The following is a 17,267-nucleotide window of genomic DNA, read 5'->3' on the forward strand; positions in this document are numbered from 1 at the left end:
CTTTGGCAGCAATTACAGCCTCGAGTCTTCTTGGGTATGACGCTACAAGCTTGACCCACCTGTATTTGGGGAGTTTCTCCCATTCTTCTCTGCAGATCCTCTCATACTCTCTGTCAGGTTGGATGGGGAGTGTCGCTGCACAGCTATTTTAAGGTCACTCCAGAGATGTTCGATCGGGTTGAAGTGCAGGTTCTGGCTGGGCCACTCAAGGACATTCATAGACTCTCTGTACTTTGCTCCGTTCATCTTTCCCTCGATCCTGACTAGTTTCCCAGTCCCTGCCAGTGAAAAACATCCCAACAGCATGTTGGTTTCATCAGACCAGAGAATCTTGTTTCTCATGGTCGGAGAGTCTTTAGGTGCCTTTTGTAAAACTCGAAGTGGGCTGTCATGTGCCTTTTAATGAGGAGTGGCTTCCGTCTGGCCACTCTACCATAAAGTCCTGATTGGTGGAGTGCTGCAGAGATGGTTGTCCTTCTGGAAGGTTCTCCCATCTCTGCAGAATAACTTTTGGAGCTCCATCGGGTTCTTGGTCACATCCCTGACCAAGGCACTTCTCCCCGGATTGCTCAGTTTGGCCGGGCAGCCAGCTCTAGGAAGAGTCTTGGTGCTTCCAAACTTCTTCCATTTAGGAATGATGGAGGCCACTGTGTTGCTGGGGACCTTTGATGCTGCTGACATTTTTTGGTACCCTTCTCCAGATCTGTGCCTCGACACAATCCTGTCTCGAAGCTCTACGGACAATTCGTCCAAACTCAAGTCTTGGTTTTTGCTCTGACACACACTGTCAACTGTGGGCTAATATAGACAGGTGTGTGCCTTTCCAAATCATGTTCAATCAATTACATTTACCACAGTTGGACTCCTATCAAGTTGTAGAAACATCTCAAGGATGATTAATGGAAACAGGATGCACCTGAGCTCAATTTCAGGTCAAAGGGTCTGAATACTTATCTATTTATTTTTAATACAATTTACAATTTTTTTAAATAAAATTTCTACAAACCTGTTTTTGCTTTGTCATTATGAGGTATTGTGTGTAGATTGATGAGCATTTGTTTTTATTAATCCATTTTAGAATAAGGCTGTAACGTAACAAAATGTGTAAAAAGGTCAAGGTGTCTGAACACTTTCAAAATGCACTGTATATGCCATTTAGCAGACACTTATGGAAAGTGACTTACAGTCATGCGTGCATAACCTTTATGTACGGATGGTATCGAATCCACTATCCTAGCGTTGTAAGTGCCATGCTCTACCAACTGAGCTACAGAGGCCCACACATTTGTGAACTAGTTTCCCAACTCCTCCCAAACAAACCCATTACCTCAGAGGTGCCTGTGTGGAAGGCATGTACAGTACACCATTATACCTGCAGTAAATCCAGTCCTGTTTTTTAAAATCCATTTTTAGACCAGTTCCATCTGGGCATTAATGACATCAGAATGAATGAAGCACTGAAACGCCGTCCTCTACTACTAGCTTCACTGAGAAACACTTTCATTACGTAGGTTGTATCAAAACTACACAATGAATTATGATTGAATTGGAAGCACAAAGGGCTATATTGTTAGAGTGAATGAATGGCTATAGTTTAACAACTGTGTACATAAAGTTACAGTGGCCTATTCGTTGCAGCCAACTTTAAACAAGGGCTGGATGGATGAAGCCCCCCCTCCCCTCCCTGCCTGCAGCTCAGTTACCCCCCGATGAACTCTCCCCAGTTTTCATAGAAATAAAATAAGCATATAAGTCATCATTGTATGAAATTCAACCAAATTAATATACTGTAAAAAAGCAAAAAGCAAATAGTATTTGTGACAGTTTAAAGTTAGAAGGTGAACTGTTTAGGCAAAGGCATTGTAACATCAGTATTGATACTGCTACAAGTAAGGGCTAATAATACCATGATAATATCAACATCCTGTAATTCTGCATGTAATTCAAAGAGTTTGATATGTGGTAAGTGTTATATGTGTTAGTGTTGCAACTCCAAGCTCATGAAATAAAGCATTACAAATGTCACTCCTCATCTCACACAGCAGTCCGTTCTGTTGTTAACGCCTCGATCACACCGAAAGCCTCTTTGTACAAAATAGTACGCAGCATCATCTGATATGTGTGAAACATAAGTTCAACATTCAACATACAGTTTAATGCATATGTTCAATAGATCCAACATATGCAGCACACAGCACGCACTGCACCTGCCTCTGCAACACAACGCTGCGAGGCAAACACAGAGTTCCATTGGAAATGAATGTATTTCTGGTGTACCAAAACGCAATAACGCTGTCAGTGTGGTGGAGGCGTAAAACACAAACCTCTAAACAGGAGGGAGGGGGTGGCCAGGGACGAAAGCAGTCAACAGAAATGCTTAGTAACATCCTCAGATATATAGACATGTACTCACACTCATACACAACCTCCCTGTTCTCCCACCATGAACAAAGAGCTACTCAGTTATTTCAAAAGTAAATGTTCAGGTTTGGTGTTATTGCGTTGGAGCTCGATTCTGTTACTTCTGAGTAACAGCCCCTCCCTTCTCTTTACGTAAAGACTACAACTTTTCTGAAGAGAGAGAGGGGAGGTGGCTTCTTGCTCAAAACTTCCAATACCCGACCAGGGTGAATTTCCCAGAGTAGGATCAATGGAGGCTGTTGGAAGGAGGGAGAAATGGGGAGTGGGGAGGAGAGGCTCATCATAATGGCTGGAAAGTAATGAATGCAACGGTAACAAACACATGGACCAATAAAATATGAGTTTGGTAAACCCAGAGCAGTTTTAGTTTTGTCTTTCATGATTTGGTCAGTACATAAGTCTGACTAGAATAGCAGTGTGTGTGGGTCTGTGTGTGTGCGTGGTTGTGTGTGTGTGTACATGTGTTTGCGTGTGTGTGCGTGCATGCTTGTCTGTGTGAGTGCATATGTGTGTGCATGCATGTCTCACTGAGGTTCAGTCCCTCACTGATCTAAGTATATAATGATGTATTTTCTATTTATATTTTTTATTCAGAATATGGTTCCTGGTTTAGGGCCATTTGGACCAGGTCACTTTTGCTAAATAGATTTTATCTCAACAATAGAAACCTGAATATAAAGGTTAAATAACTCAATATAAACCAAATCTAGTGGCAAGCTATGGTGATCTAATCTCTCATTGTCACGCCCTGACCATAGTTTACTTTGTATTTTCTATGTTTTGGTTGGTCAGGGTGTGATCTGAGTGGGCATTCTATGTTACATGTCTAGTTTGTCCAGTTCTATGTTCGGCCTGATATGGTTCTCAATCAGAGGCAGGTGTTCGTCATTGTCTCTGATTGGGAACCATATTTAGGTAGCCTGGGTTTCACTGTGTGTTTGTGGGTGATTGTTCCTGTCTATGTGTTTTCACCAGATAGGCTGTTTAGGTTTTCGTTACGTTCATTACGTTCTTTATTTTGTAGTGTTTGTATTGATTCGTGTTTTAAGTTTGTTTATTAAAACATGGATCGCAATCGACACGCTGCATTTTGGTCCGACTCTCCTTCTCATACAGAAAACCGTTACAGAATCACCCACCACCAACGGACCAAGCAGCGTGTCAACAGGCAGCAACAGCAGCGAAAAGAGGAGATACATAGTAAGGATTTCTGGACATGGGAGGAAATCCTCGACGGGAGAGGACCCTGGGCTAAACCAGGGGAGTGTAGCCGCACCAAGGTGCAGCAGGAGAAGGAACAGAGGCAGCAGCAGCAGGAGCAGCTGCAGTGGGAGAGGCTGCACCACCTGGAGAAATGGACATGGGAGGAGGAACTGGACGGTAAAGGACCCTGGGCTCAGCCTGGAGAATATCGCCGCCCCAAGGAAGAACTGGAGGCGGCGAAATCTGAGAGGCGCAGATATGAGGAGGCAGCACGACGTAGCGGATGGAAGCCTGAGAGGCAGCCCCAAAAATTTCTTGGGGGGGGGCTAACAGGGAGTATGGCTACGCCAGGTAGGAGACCTGGGCAGACTCCCTGTGCTTACCGGGGGGCTAGAGAGACCGGACAGGCACCGTGTTATGCAGTGGTGCGCACGGTGTCTCCAGTGCGGGTGCATAGCCCGGTGCGGTATATTCCAGCTCCGTGTGTCTGCCGGGCTAGATTGAGCGTCGAGCCTAATGCCATGAAGCCGGCTCTACGCAGCTGGTCCCCAGTGCGTCTCCTTGGGCCGGTTTACATGGCACCAGCCTTGCGCTCGGTGTCTCCGGTTCGCCTGCATAGTCCAGTGCGGGCTATTCCACCTCGCCGCACTGGCAGGGCGACCGTGAGTATTCAACCAGGTAAGGTTGGGCAGGCTCGGTGCTCAAGAGCTCCAGTGCGCCTGCACGGTCCGGTTTTTCCAGTACCACCTCCACACCCCAGCCCTCCGGTAGCAGCTCCCCGCACCAGGCTTCCTGTGCGTGTCCTCGGCCCAGTACCACCAGTGCCAGCACCACGCATCAGGCCTACAGTGCGCCTCGCCTGTCCAGCGCTGCCAGAGCCTCCCTCCTCTTCAGCGCTGTCGGAGTCTCCCGCCTGTTTAGCGCTGTCAGAGCTTTCCGCCTCTCCAGCGCTGTCGGAGTCTCCCGCCTGTTTAGCGCTGTTAGAGCCTTCCTTCTCTACAGCGCTGCCGGAGTCTCCCGCCTGTTCAGAACTGCCAGTTAACATAGAGCTGCCAGTTAGCATAGAGCTGCCAGTTAGCATAGAGCTGCCAGTTAGCATAGAGCTGCCAGTCTGCAAGGAGCTGCCAGTCTGCAAGGAGCTGCCAGTCTGCATAGAGCTGCCAGTCTGCATGGAGCTGCCAGTCTGCAAGGAGCCGCCAGAGCTGCCTGTCTGCAGGATGCCGCCAAAGCTGCCAGTCTGCAAGGAGCCGCCAGAGCTGCCAGTCTGCAAGGAGCCGCCAGAGCTGCCAGTTAGCATGGAGCAGCCAGGGCCGCCAGTCAGCATGGAGCAGCCAGGGCCGCCAGTCAGCATGGAGCAGCCAGGGCCGCCAGTCAGCATGGAGCAGCCAGGGCCGCCAGTCAGCATGGAGCAGCCAGTCAGCATGGAGCAGCCAGTCAGCATGGAGCAGCCAGAGCAGCCAGTCAGCATGGAGCAGCCAGAGCTGCCAGTCAGCATGGAGCAGCCAGTCAGCATGGAGCAGCCAGAGCTGCCAGTCAGCATGGAGCAGCCAGTCAGCATGGAGCAGCCAGAGCTACCAGTCATCATGGAGCAGCCAGTCAGCATGGAGCAGCCAGAGCTGCCAGTCGACCAGACTCTTCCAGATCTGCCAGTCGTCCAGACTCTTCCAGATCTGCCAGTCGACCAGACTCTTCCAGATCTGCCAGTCGACCAGACTCTTCCAGATCTGCCAGTCGACCAGACTCTTCCAGATCTGCCAGTCGTCCAGACTCTTCCAGATCTGCCAGTCGTCCAGACTCTTCCAGATCTGCCAGTCGTCCAGACTCTTCCAGATCTGCCAGTCGTCCAGACTCTTCCAGATCTGCCAGTCGTCCAGACTCTTCCAGATCTGCCAGTCGACCAGACTCTTCCAGATCTGCCAGTCGACCAGACTCTTCCAGATCTGCCAGTCGACCAGACTCTTCCAGATCTGCCAGTCGACCAGACTCTTCCAGATCTGCCAGTCGTCCAGACTCTTCCAGATCTGCCAGTCGTCCAGACTCTCTCAGATCTGCCAGTCGTCCAGATTCTCCCAGATCCGCCAGTCGACCAGATTCTCCCAGATCCGCCAGTCGACCAGATTCTCCCAGATCCGCCAGTCGACCAGATTCTCCCAGATCCGCCAGTCGACCAGATTCTCCCAGATCCGCCAGTCGACCAGATTCTCCCAGATCCGCCAGTCGACCAGATTCTCCCAGATCCGCCAGTCGACCAGATTCTCCCAGATCCGCCAGTCGACCAGATTCTCCCAGATCCGCCAGTCGACCAGGATCTGCTGAAACCGCCAGCCAGCCAGGTTCTGGTAGTTTCTACTACCTGCCTGGGCTTCCTCTCAGTGCTGAGCTTCTTCTCAGTGCTGAGCTTCCTCTCAGTGCTGAGCTACCCATCTGTCCCGAGTTACCTCTGTCCCGAGCTGTCCCTCTGTCCCATGTTATCATTGTGGTGGGTAACCTATTTAGGGACGTTTAGGAGGGGGATTAAAACTGTCATGGAGTGGGGTCCACGTCCAGCGCCAGAGCCGCCACCGCGGACAGATGCCCACCCAGACCCTCCCCTATAGGTTCAGGTTTTGCGGCCGGAGTCCGCACCTTGGGGGGGGGGTACTGTCACGCCCTGACCATAGTTTACTTTGTATTTTCTATGTTTTGGTTGGTCAGGGTGTGATCTGAGTGGGCATTCTATGTTACATGTCTAGTTTGTCCAGTTCTATGTTCGGCCTGATATGGTTCTCAATCAGAGGCAGGTGTTCGTCATTGTCTCTGATTGGGAACCATATTTAGGTAGCCTGGGTTTCACTGTGTGTTTGTGGGTGATTGTTCCTGTCTATGTGTTTTCACCAGATAGGCTGTTTAGGTTTTCGTTACGTTCATTACGTTCTTTATTTTGTAGTGTTTGTATTGATTCGTGTTTTAAGTTTGTTTATTAAAACATGGATCGCAATCGACACGCTGCATTTTGGTCCGACTCTCCTTCTCATACAGAAAACCGTTACACTCATGACATCTTCAACAGTAGTTTATTTGGTTCTGGCTGCCGAGACTAATGGTAATGAAATAATCACAGTTGTTCTCTTGATGGGATGTGACCAGTAAATGAGCCATGACAGTAAGTCTTCATCCCAAATGATACCCTATCCCCTTTATAGTGCACTACTTTTGACCAGGTCCCATAGGGCTCTTGTCAAAATAAATGCACTATATAGGGAATAGGGTGCCATGTGGGATGCACCCTAAGACTCTAACCTAACACTGGGGTCACTGTGAGCAACATGCTATTCCCAGACCATGCCGGATGGTTACACCCACTAACACAGCATGTTTCCCACACTTATCCTAACATAAGAAGAAGACAGGGTACTGATTCTATCTATAGCGGGTTACAGGTGGGGGGCTATATTAGATCTGGGACAATAAACTGAAAATGATCCATAACCGACCAGACAGAACACTCTAATCACAGGCATTTTGCTGATATTCTTCATTACCATAAGTAGCCTATACTAGAGAAATGTGAAGTTTTAAATGAAATAAGTTTGATAATATGTGTGATTGTTAATGGGACAATTGATGGATAAAACCATCAAACTAGTAGTAAAAAACGATGGTGTACATTAATGTTATAAACTTATATTTCTATTTATTGTTATCGCATCAATTTATCACCATATGGATTGCTGTCCATATCGCCCAGCTCTAGGCTATATTGTCACGCCAGAATAAAGTCCTTTTCTGAGCAAAAAGCAAATGCAATTTCCTTACTGTTCCATCTTTTCTGAGTACCTAACTGTGTTTACCCCCTTGTGTGAAGATAGCCATAACATAACAGCATGAAACCATTTCAGATCTTGTGTGAAGATACTCCTAACAGCATGAAGCCATTTCAGATCTTGTGTGAAGATAGCCATAACATAACAGCATGAAACCATTTCAGATATTGTGAGAAGATACTCCTAACAGCATGAAACCATTTCAGATCTTGTGTGAAGATAGCCATAACATAACAGCATGAAACCATTTCAGATATTGTGTGAAGATACTCCTAACAGCATGAAACCATTTCAGATCTTGTGTGAAGATAGCCATAACATAACAGCATGAAACCATTTCAGATATTGTGAGAAGATAGCCATAACATAACAGCATGAAGCCATTTCAGATCTTGTGTGAAGATACTCCTAACAGCATGAAGCCATTTCAGATCTTGTGTGAAGATACTCCTAACAGCATGAAGCCATTTCAGATCTTGTGTGAAGATAGCCATAACATAACAGCATGAAACCATTTCAGATATTGTGAGAAGATAGCCATAACATAACAGCATGAAGCCATTTCAGATCTTGTGTGAAGATACTCCTAACAGCATGAAGCCATTTCAGATCTTGTGTGAAGATACTCCTAACAGCATGAAGCCATTTCAGATCTTGTGTGAAGATAGTCATAACATAACAGCATGAAACCATTTCAGATCTTGTGTGAAGATAGCCATAACATAACAGCATGAAGCCATTTCAGATCTTGTGTGAAGATAGCCATAACATAACAGCATGAAACCATCTCAGATCTTGTGTGAAGATAGCCATAACATAACAGCATGAAGCCATTTCAGATCTTGTGTGAAGATAGCCATAACATAACAGCATGAAGCCATTTCAGATCTTGTGTGAGCTTACATTCATATTTTTCATCCTTGATCTCCAGTTACAAGATTGTGCATATACATAGTTAATACTGTGTACAAAAATATCTGGGTTGATTGTTGTGAGTCAGCATAGACTCTGAATGGAAAGCGTAGACACAGAATACAATTATTCAGTTATTCCCGTATAGTTACATAGGTATAAATCAACGTAAAGCGTCAAGTCAACTGTCACACTGCCTTAAACAACAAACATCAGATCAATAACTCTCCCTTCAACACCCAAGCCTGATTAAGTAATAATACATTAGACCTGAGCAGGACAGGAAGAATCCCAGTACTGGACCAGTGTCCTGGGATAACCTCTCAGCAGGACAGGAAGAATCCCAGTACTGGACCAGTGTCCTGGGATAACCTCTCAGCAGGACAGGAAGAATCCCAGTACTGGACCAGTGTCCTGGGATAACCTCTCAGCAGGACAGGAAGAATCCCAGTACTGGACCAGTGTCCTGGGATAACCTCTCAGCAGGACAGGAAGAATCCCAGTACTGGACCAGTGTCCTGGGATAACCTCTCAGCAGGACAGGAAGAATCCCAGTACTGGACCAGTGTCCTGGGATAACCTCTCAGCAGGACAGGAAGAATCCCAGTACTGGACCAGTGTCCTGGGATAACCTCTCAGCAGGACAGGAAGAATCCCAGTACTGGACCAGTGTCCTGGGATAACCTCTCAGCAGGACAGGAAGAATCCCAGTACTGGACCAGTGTCCTGGGATAACCTCTCAGCAGGACAGGAAGAATCCCAGTACTGGACCAGTGTCCTGGGATAACCTCTCAGCAGGACAGGAAGAATCCCAGTACTGGACCAGTGTCCTGGGATAACCTCTCAGCAGGACAGGAAGAATCCCAGTACTGGACCAGTGTCCTGGGATAACCTCTCAACAGGACAGGAAGAATCCCAGTATTGGACCAGTGTCCTGGGATAGCCTCTCAGCAGGACAGGAAGAATCCCAGTACTGGACCAGTGTCCTGGGATAACCTCTCAGCAGGACAGGAAGAATCCCAGTACTGGACCAGTGTCCTGGGATAACCTCTCAGCAGGACAGGAAGAATCCCAGTACTGGACCAGTGTCCTGGGATAACCTCTCAGCAGGACAGGAAGAATCCCAGTACTGGACCAGTGTCCTGGGATAACCTCTCAGCAGGACAGGAAGAATCCCAGTACTGGACCAGTGTCCTGGGATAACCTCTCAGCAGGACAGGAAGAATCCCAGTACTGGACCAGTGTCCTGGGATAACCTCTCAGCAGGACAGGAAGAATCCCAGTACTGGACCAGTGTCCTGGGATAACCTCTCAGCAGGACAGGAAGAATCCCAGTACTGGACCAGTGTCCTGGGATAACCTCTTAGCAGGACAGGAAGAATCCCAGTACTGGACCAGTGTCCTGGGATAACCTCTCAGCAGGACAGGAAGAATCCCAGTACTGGACCAGTGTCCTGGGATAACCTCTCAGCAGGACAGGAAGAATCCCAGTACTGGACCAGTGTCCTGGGATAACCTCTCAGCAGGACAGGAAGAATCCCAGTACTGGACCAGTGTCCTGGGGTAACCTCTCAGCAGGACAGGAAGAATCCCAGTACTGGACCAGTGTCCTGGGATAACCTCTCAGCAGGACAGGAAGAATCCCAGTACTGGACCAGTGTCCAGGAGTAACCTCTCAGCAGGACAGGAAGAATCCCAGTACTGGACCAGTGTCCTGGGATAACCTCTCAGCAGGACAGGAAGAATCCCAGTACTGGACCAGTGTCCTGGGATAACCTCTCAGCAGGACAGGAAGAATCCCAGTACTGGACCAGTGTCCTGGGATAACCTCTCAGCAGGACAGGAAGAATCCCAGTACTGGACCAGTGTCCTGGGATAACCTCTCAGCAGGACAGGAAGAATCCCAGTACTGGACCAGTGTCCTGGGATAACCTCTCAACAGGACAGGAAGAATCCCAGTATTGGACCAGTGTCCTGGGATAACCTCTCAGCAGGACAGGAAGAATCCCAGTACTGGACCAGTGTCCTGGGATAACCTCTCAGCAGGACAGGAAGAATCCCAGTACTGGACCAGTGTCCTGGGATAACCTCTCAGCAGGACAGGAAGAATCCCAGTACTGGACCAGTGTCCTGGGATAACCTCTCAGCAGGACAGGAAGAATCCCAGTACTGGACCAGTGTCCTGGGATAACCTCTCAGCAGGACAGGAAGAATCCCAGTACTGGACCAGTGTCCTGGGATAACCTCTCAGCAGGACAGGAAGAATCCCAGTATTGGACCAGTGTCCTGGGATAACCTCTCAGCAGGACAGGAAGAATCCCAGTACTGGACCAGTGTCCTGGGATAACCTCTCAGCAGGACAGGAAGAATCCCAGTACTGGACCAGTGTCCTGGGATAACCTCTCAGCAGGACAGGAAGAATCCCAGTACTGGACCAGTGTCCTGGGATAACCTCTCAGCAGGACAGGAAGAATCCCAGTACTGGACCAGTGTCCTGGGATAACCTCTCAGCAGGACAGGAAGAATCCCAGTACTGGACCAGTGTCCTGGGATAACCTCTCAGCAGGACAGGAAGAATCCCAGTACTGGACCAGTGTCCTGGGATAACCTCTCAGCAGGACAGGAAGAATCCCAGTACTGGACCAGTGTCCTGGGATAACCTCTCAGCAGGACAGGAAGAATCCCAGTACTGGACCAGTGTCCTGGGATAACCTCTCAGCAGGACAGGAAGAATCCCAGTACTGGACCAGTGTCCTGGGATAACCTCTCAGCAGGACAGGAAGAATCCCAGTACTGGACCAGTGTCCTGGGATAACCTCTCAGCAGGACAGGAAGAATCCCAGTACTGGACCAGTGTCCTGGGATAACCTCTCAACAGGACAGGAAGAATCCCAGTATTGGACCAGTGTCCTGGGATAGCCTCTCAGCAGGACAGGAAGAATCCCAGTACTGGACCAGTGTCCTGGGATAACCTCTCAGCAGGACAGGAAGAATCCCAGTACTGGACCAGTGTCCTGGGATAACCTCTCAGCAGGACAGGAAGAATCCCAGTACTGGACCAGTGTCCTGGGATAACCTCTCAGCAGGACAGGAAGAATCCCAGTACTGGACCAGTGTCCTGGGATAACCTCTCAGCAGGACAGGAAGAATCCCAGTACTGGACCAGTGTCCTGGGATAACCTCTCAGCAGGACAGGAAGAATCCCAGTACTGGACCAGTGTCCTGGGATAACCTCTCAGCAGGACAGGAAGAATCCCAGTACTGGACCAGTGTCCTGGGATAACCTCTCAGCAGGACAGGAAGAATCCCAGTACTGGACCAGTGTCCTGGGATAACCTCTCAGCAGGACAGGAAGAATCCCAGTACTGGACCAGTGTCCTGGGATAACCTCTCAGCAGGACAGGAAGAATCCCAGTACTGGACCAGTGTCCTGGGATAACCTCTCAGCAGGACAGGAAGAATCCCAGTACTGGACCAGTGTCCTGGGATAACCTCTCAGCAGGACAGGAAGAATCCCAGTACTGGACCAGTGTCCTGGGATAACCTCTCAGCAGGACAGGAAGAATCCCAGTACTGGACCAGTGTCCTGGGATAACCTCTCAGCAGGACAGGAAGAATCCCAGTACTGGACCAGTGTCCTGGAGTAACCTCTCAGCAGGACAGGAAGAATCCCAGTACTGGACCAGTGTCCTGGGATAACCTCTCAGCAGGACAGGAAGAATCCCAGTACTGGACCAGTGTCCTGGGATAACCTCTCAGCAGGACAGGAAGAATCCCAGTACTGGACCAGTGTCCTGGGATAACCTCTCAGCAGGACAGGAAGAATCCCAGTACTGGACCAGTGTCCTGGGATAACCTCTCAGCAGGACAGGAAGAATCCCAGTACTGGACCAGTGTCCTGGGATAACCTCTCAACAGGACAGGAAGAATCCCAGTATTGGACCAGTGTCCTGGGATAACCTCTCAGCAGGACAGGAAGAATCCCAGTACTGGACCAGTGTCCTGGGATAACCTCTCAGCAGGACAGGAAGAATCCCAGTACTGGACCAGTGTCCTGGGATAACCTCTCAGCAGGACAGGAAGAATCCCAGTACTGGACCAGTGTCCTGGGATAACCTCTCAGCAGGACAGGAAGAATCCCAGTACTGGACCAGTGTCCTGGGATAACCTCTCAGCAGGACAGGAAGAATCCCAGTACTGGACCAGTGTCCTGGGATAACCTCTCAGCAGGACAGGAAGAATCCCAGTATTGGACCAGTGTCCTGGGATAACCTCTCAGCAGGACAGGAAGAATCCCAGTACTGGACCAGTGTCCTGGGATAACCTCTCAGCAGGACAGGAAGAATCCCAGTACTGGACCAGTGTCCTGGGATAACCTCTCAGCAGGACAGGAAGAATCCCAGTATTGGACCAGTGTCCTGGGATAACCTCTCAGCAGGACAGGAAGAATCCCAGTACTGGACCAGTGTCCTGGGATAACCTCTCAGCAGGACAGGAAGAATCCCAGTATTGGACCAGTGTCCTGGGATAACCTCTCAGCAGGACAGGAAGAATCCCAGTATTGGACCAGTGTCCTGGGATAACCTCTCAGCAGGACAGGAAGAATCCCAGTACTGGACCAGTGTCCTGGAGTAACCTCTCAGCAGGACAGGAAGAATCCCAGTACTGGACCAGTGTCCTGGGATAACCTCTCAGCAGGACAGGAAGAATCCCAGTACTGGACCAGTGTCTTGGGATAACCTCTCAGCAGGACAGGAAGAATCCCAGTATTGGACCAGTGTCCTGGGATAACCTCTCAGCAGGACAGGAAGAATCCCAGTACTGGACCAGTGTCCTGGGATAACCTCTCAGCAGGACAGGAAGAATCCCAGTACTGGACCAGTGTCCTGGGATAACCTCTCAGCAGGACAGGAAGAATCCCAGTCAGCAGGACAGGAAGAATCCCAGTACTGGACCAGTGTCCTGGGATAACCTCTCAGCAGGACAGGAAGAATCCCAGTACTGGACCAGTGTCCTGGGATAACCTCTCAGCAGGACAGGAAGAATCCCAGTACTGGACCAGTGTCCTGGGATAACCTCTCAGCAGGACAGGAAGAATCCCAGTACTGGACCAGTGTCCTGGAGTAACCTCTCAGCAGGACAGGAAGAATCCCAGTACTGGACCAGTGTCCTGGGATAACCTCTCAGCAGGACAGGAAGAATCCCAGTACTGGACCAGTGTCCTGGAGTAACCTCTCAGCAGGACAGGAAGAATCCCAGTATTGGACCAGTGTCCTGGGATAACCTCTCAGCAGGACAGGAAGAATCCCAGTACTGGACCAGTGTCCTGGGATAACCTCTCAGCAGGACAGGAAGAATCCCAGTACTGGACCAGTGTCCTGGAGTAACCTCTCAGCAGGACAGGAAGAATCCCAGTACTGGACCAGTGTCCTGGGATAACCTCTCAGCAGGACAGGAAGAATCCCAGTACTGGACCAGTGTCCTGGGATAACCTCTCAGCAGGACAGGAAGAATCCCAGTACTGGACCAGTGTCCTGGGATAACCTCTCAGCAGGACAGGAAGAATCCCAATATTGGACCAGTGTCCTGGGATAACCTCTCAACAGGACAGGAAGAATCCCAGTACTGGACCAGTGTCCTGGGATAACCTCTCAGCAGGACAGGAAGAATCCCAGTACTGGACCAGTGTCCTGGAGTAACCTCTCAGCAGGACAGGAAGAATCCCAGTATTGGACCAGTGTCCTGGGATAACCTCTCAGCAGGACAGGAAGAATCCCAGTACTGGACCAGTGTCCTGGGATAACCTCTCAGCAGGACAGGAAGAATCCCAGTATTGGACCAGTGTCCTGAGATAACCTCTCAGCAGGACAGGAATAATCCCAGTACAGGACCAGTGTCCTGGGATAACCTCTCAGCAGGACAGGAAAAATCCCAGTATTAGACCACTGTCCTGGGATAACCTCCCAGGAGGACAGCCAAGATTTGTCCAGTAGAGAGGTAGAGAGGGATCCCACTCTGGCAGAGCCCATGGATTCTGCACGTCCCTGCAAATTCTACTGTGACATGATGATACATGTGGTGCGGAGGAGTTCTAAGAGACACTATGGGACAGTAGTGCAAGAGGCTGATCTAGCGGTATCACTGACACCTCCAAACCACATACCCTAGAGATGAGGGTTCAATGCATTAGTCCACCTCAACCTTTCAGCCTTCTCAACTATCTCCCTGTCTCAAACCCTGTCTAACATCCCCCATTAAGTTAGGTAACTACTGTCTCTATTCTGCCTCTATGATCTAATACAGTACGTGCAAAAAGAGGCAGGGTCATCATATAAGCTCCATCATTCTAGAAAAACTTGAGCTGCATAACAATGAAATCATTGTTTAACATATTGCTGGCTTCCTTGAATCAGTGTAGTAGGGTCAATATGAAGAGAATGGCTGTTTTCAATACTGTCAAACCCCATAAACTTTAACAGAATCAGACATCTAAAAACCAACCACTAGCAAAGAGTTAATAACTGGTACGTGCATGGAAAGACATAGCCAACCCTGGAACCAAGGTTCAAACCTGGCAGGGCCAGGGCTTTTCAGGCGAACAGGGACTAAAAACGTTTTGTTTGGAGAAAAAAAGTGACAGTTCATTAGCCGCCAGGTTATTTGAGCGCCGTGCTAACAGCTAACCCCCACAGTGTTTCCATTGAGCTGGTGTGGTACGGTCTATTCCCGGTGAGGCTGGGGCCCATAAGACCCGGTCTGTTCCCCCTGAAGCTGGTATTATAGGAGCTCTGACAACATTAGGCCCAATGTAAACACTTTTCCATTCCACTGAGAGACCAGTGGCAGGGTAACACTGCTCACATTCAGGTAGAGAGGTTAGCTAGCAGTGTAAGACATGATGGCAGCAGTTAGGGTCCATAGCTAATGGAAGTGATGGCTACTGCTGACTAACACACTGATTGGATCAGAGTTCTCATCGTGAATATAGGATTTTGAAAGCGAGAGGGACACATCTTTTGTAAATTAGAATCGAACAGAAACCACATTAGAGAGCATTTTGTCAATTCATTTGGCGTTTGTGTCGATGATGACTGCTTGGACATTGACGAGCATTGGCACAGCAGTGTCCATCATTGGTGAAACTCATGACAGTGTTCAAGCTTTGGCATCATGGAGGCAAATCTGCAGGTACCAGGCAAGGTTAGCTTATACTCATCCCATTATAGGCTCTTTTGCACTGTTATCTGTTTCACACCATCATGGAGACTTGAACCGTACTGTGATGGCACGTTTTCACATTGTTCTGCCAAGCACGGTCCCAGCAACTATGATGGATGTTTAACCAGGATAGCACAGTCTGGCTTGGCTCAGCACGGTTCAGCTCAGTAGTGTGGAACAGGAACAAGGCATAGACACTATCAGCATGGTATTATGTCCTACACCTTCATCATTATGCCAAGAGGTCTGAATGCCTGGAACAAAGTCACTCATTAGGCATCCAGAAGAGGACTGGACAGTGGACACCCCTCAAAGCCTGGTTCCTCTCTAGGTTTCTTCCTAGGTTACTGCCTTCGAGGGAGTTTTTTCCTAGCCACTGTGCTTCTGCCTCTGCATTGCTTGCTCATTGGGGTTTTAGGCTGGGTATCTGTAAAGCACTTTGTAATTTTGACAACTGCTGATGTAAAAAGGATAGGTGATGTACTAGGTCAATACAGAATACCCCTTCTTTCAGAAAGCGTGTACCAACGCTTCACTCTTGTAAGTCCCTTGTGTCCATACTGATGGGACATGCTTTGGATGGCTGCACCGAGGTGCCATCCCACTTCTGACACCAATGTGGTGAATAGCCCTGACTGGGACTCATCTACAGGTCAATCTGACTGTCAGTCCCAACACCTTAAAAGTTACACTAAGAGGTCCAAACCTCTTGACGAGGTCGCTAGCTAGGCTAACTGTTAGGTGGGGCTGAGGTGAGGGAAGTGGACTAGATTAATTTATCTATCACATTTAGGGTTGGCAGTAGCCTCAAGGTTAGCGTGTTGGGCCACTAACCGAAAGGTTGCTGATTCAAATAACAGAGCTGACAAGGAGAAAAATATATAAATCTGTTGCTGTGCCCTTGAGCAAGGCACTTAACCTTAATTGCTCCAGGGGTACTGTACAATGGCATCCCTGGCTGTGACCCCACTCGCTCAGGGTGTCTCAGGGGGGGTTGGGATATGCAAAAAATCACATTCCCATTACACATTTGTGTGTAACAGGACAAATATAAGCACCCCCCCAAAATACTATTATGTTATAATAGTACTTTTGGCACACCGAAAATCTCCCCCCTTCTAATTTCCTTAATTTTGTGGCTAGAGTCAAATAGATTCTGTGGCACACATCAGATTCAAATACTTTCTATAGAACAAACTTCATAGGCAACCGAAATGAATAATGAATGTATGTGTGTTATATTTAACATAGAGGAGGGAGTAGGGCGGCATCTTTACAGATAGCTAATGTGTAGATTAGTCTTGGTTAGGAGGTTGCATTATCGGCACGCACGGCTTGCGCGTCATTTTAGGTAGTGTGAAGATGATTAATTATGTGCGCTCGTGGACAATACACTACAGCACAAAGCTAAGTTTGCAATTTGATAACCCCGAACCAAATAATTACGTTTTGTTCACCTGTAGAAATGCAGACTCTCTCCGCGATCCGTCAGCTCAAAGATAAAAACTGCACCTGCAGAAAAGGTAAATTATTCTGGAATTATTATTTCTTCGAGGAACGTTTATTCTCAGTGAGTTTTCTGTCGTAAATGTTTCTTGTCCCGTTGATGGTCGCGTGTACCAGTTTAAAATCCCAGTGACAGCCCACGAGCGGTAGAGGACGATGGGCCGCGCGAGTGTGGAGAGCGAAAAGAATCCACTTTCACACCCG

The 17,267-nt window shown here is 48.6% G+C and overlaps 1 protein-coding gene across 1 annotated transcript in view; it reads right to left on the minus strand.

The window, feature by feature from the left end:
- Positions 1-17,040, minus strand: part of LOC139384600 (aggrecan core protein-like) — a 37,956-nt gene extending 20,916 nt beyond the window's left edge. The window contains exon 1 of the mRNA XM_071129424.1: positions 17,015-17,040. The gene's annotated coding sequence lies outside the window, so the exon portion shown is untranslated. The remainder of the gene's footprint in view (positions 1-17,014) is intronic.
- Positions 17,041-17,267: the final 227 nt, after the last annotated feature.

This window comes from Oncorhynchus clarkii, chromosome 26 (genome assembly GCF_045791955.1).
Source record: "Oncorhynchus clarkii lewisi isolate Uvic-CL-2024 chromosome 26, UVic_Ocla_1.0, whole genome shotgun sequence".
NCBI classification, from domain to species: domain Eukaryota; kingdom Metazoa; phylum Chordata; class Actinopteri; order Salmoniformes; family Salmonidae; genus Oncorhynchus; species Oncorhynchus clarkii.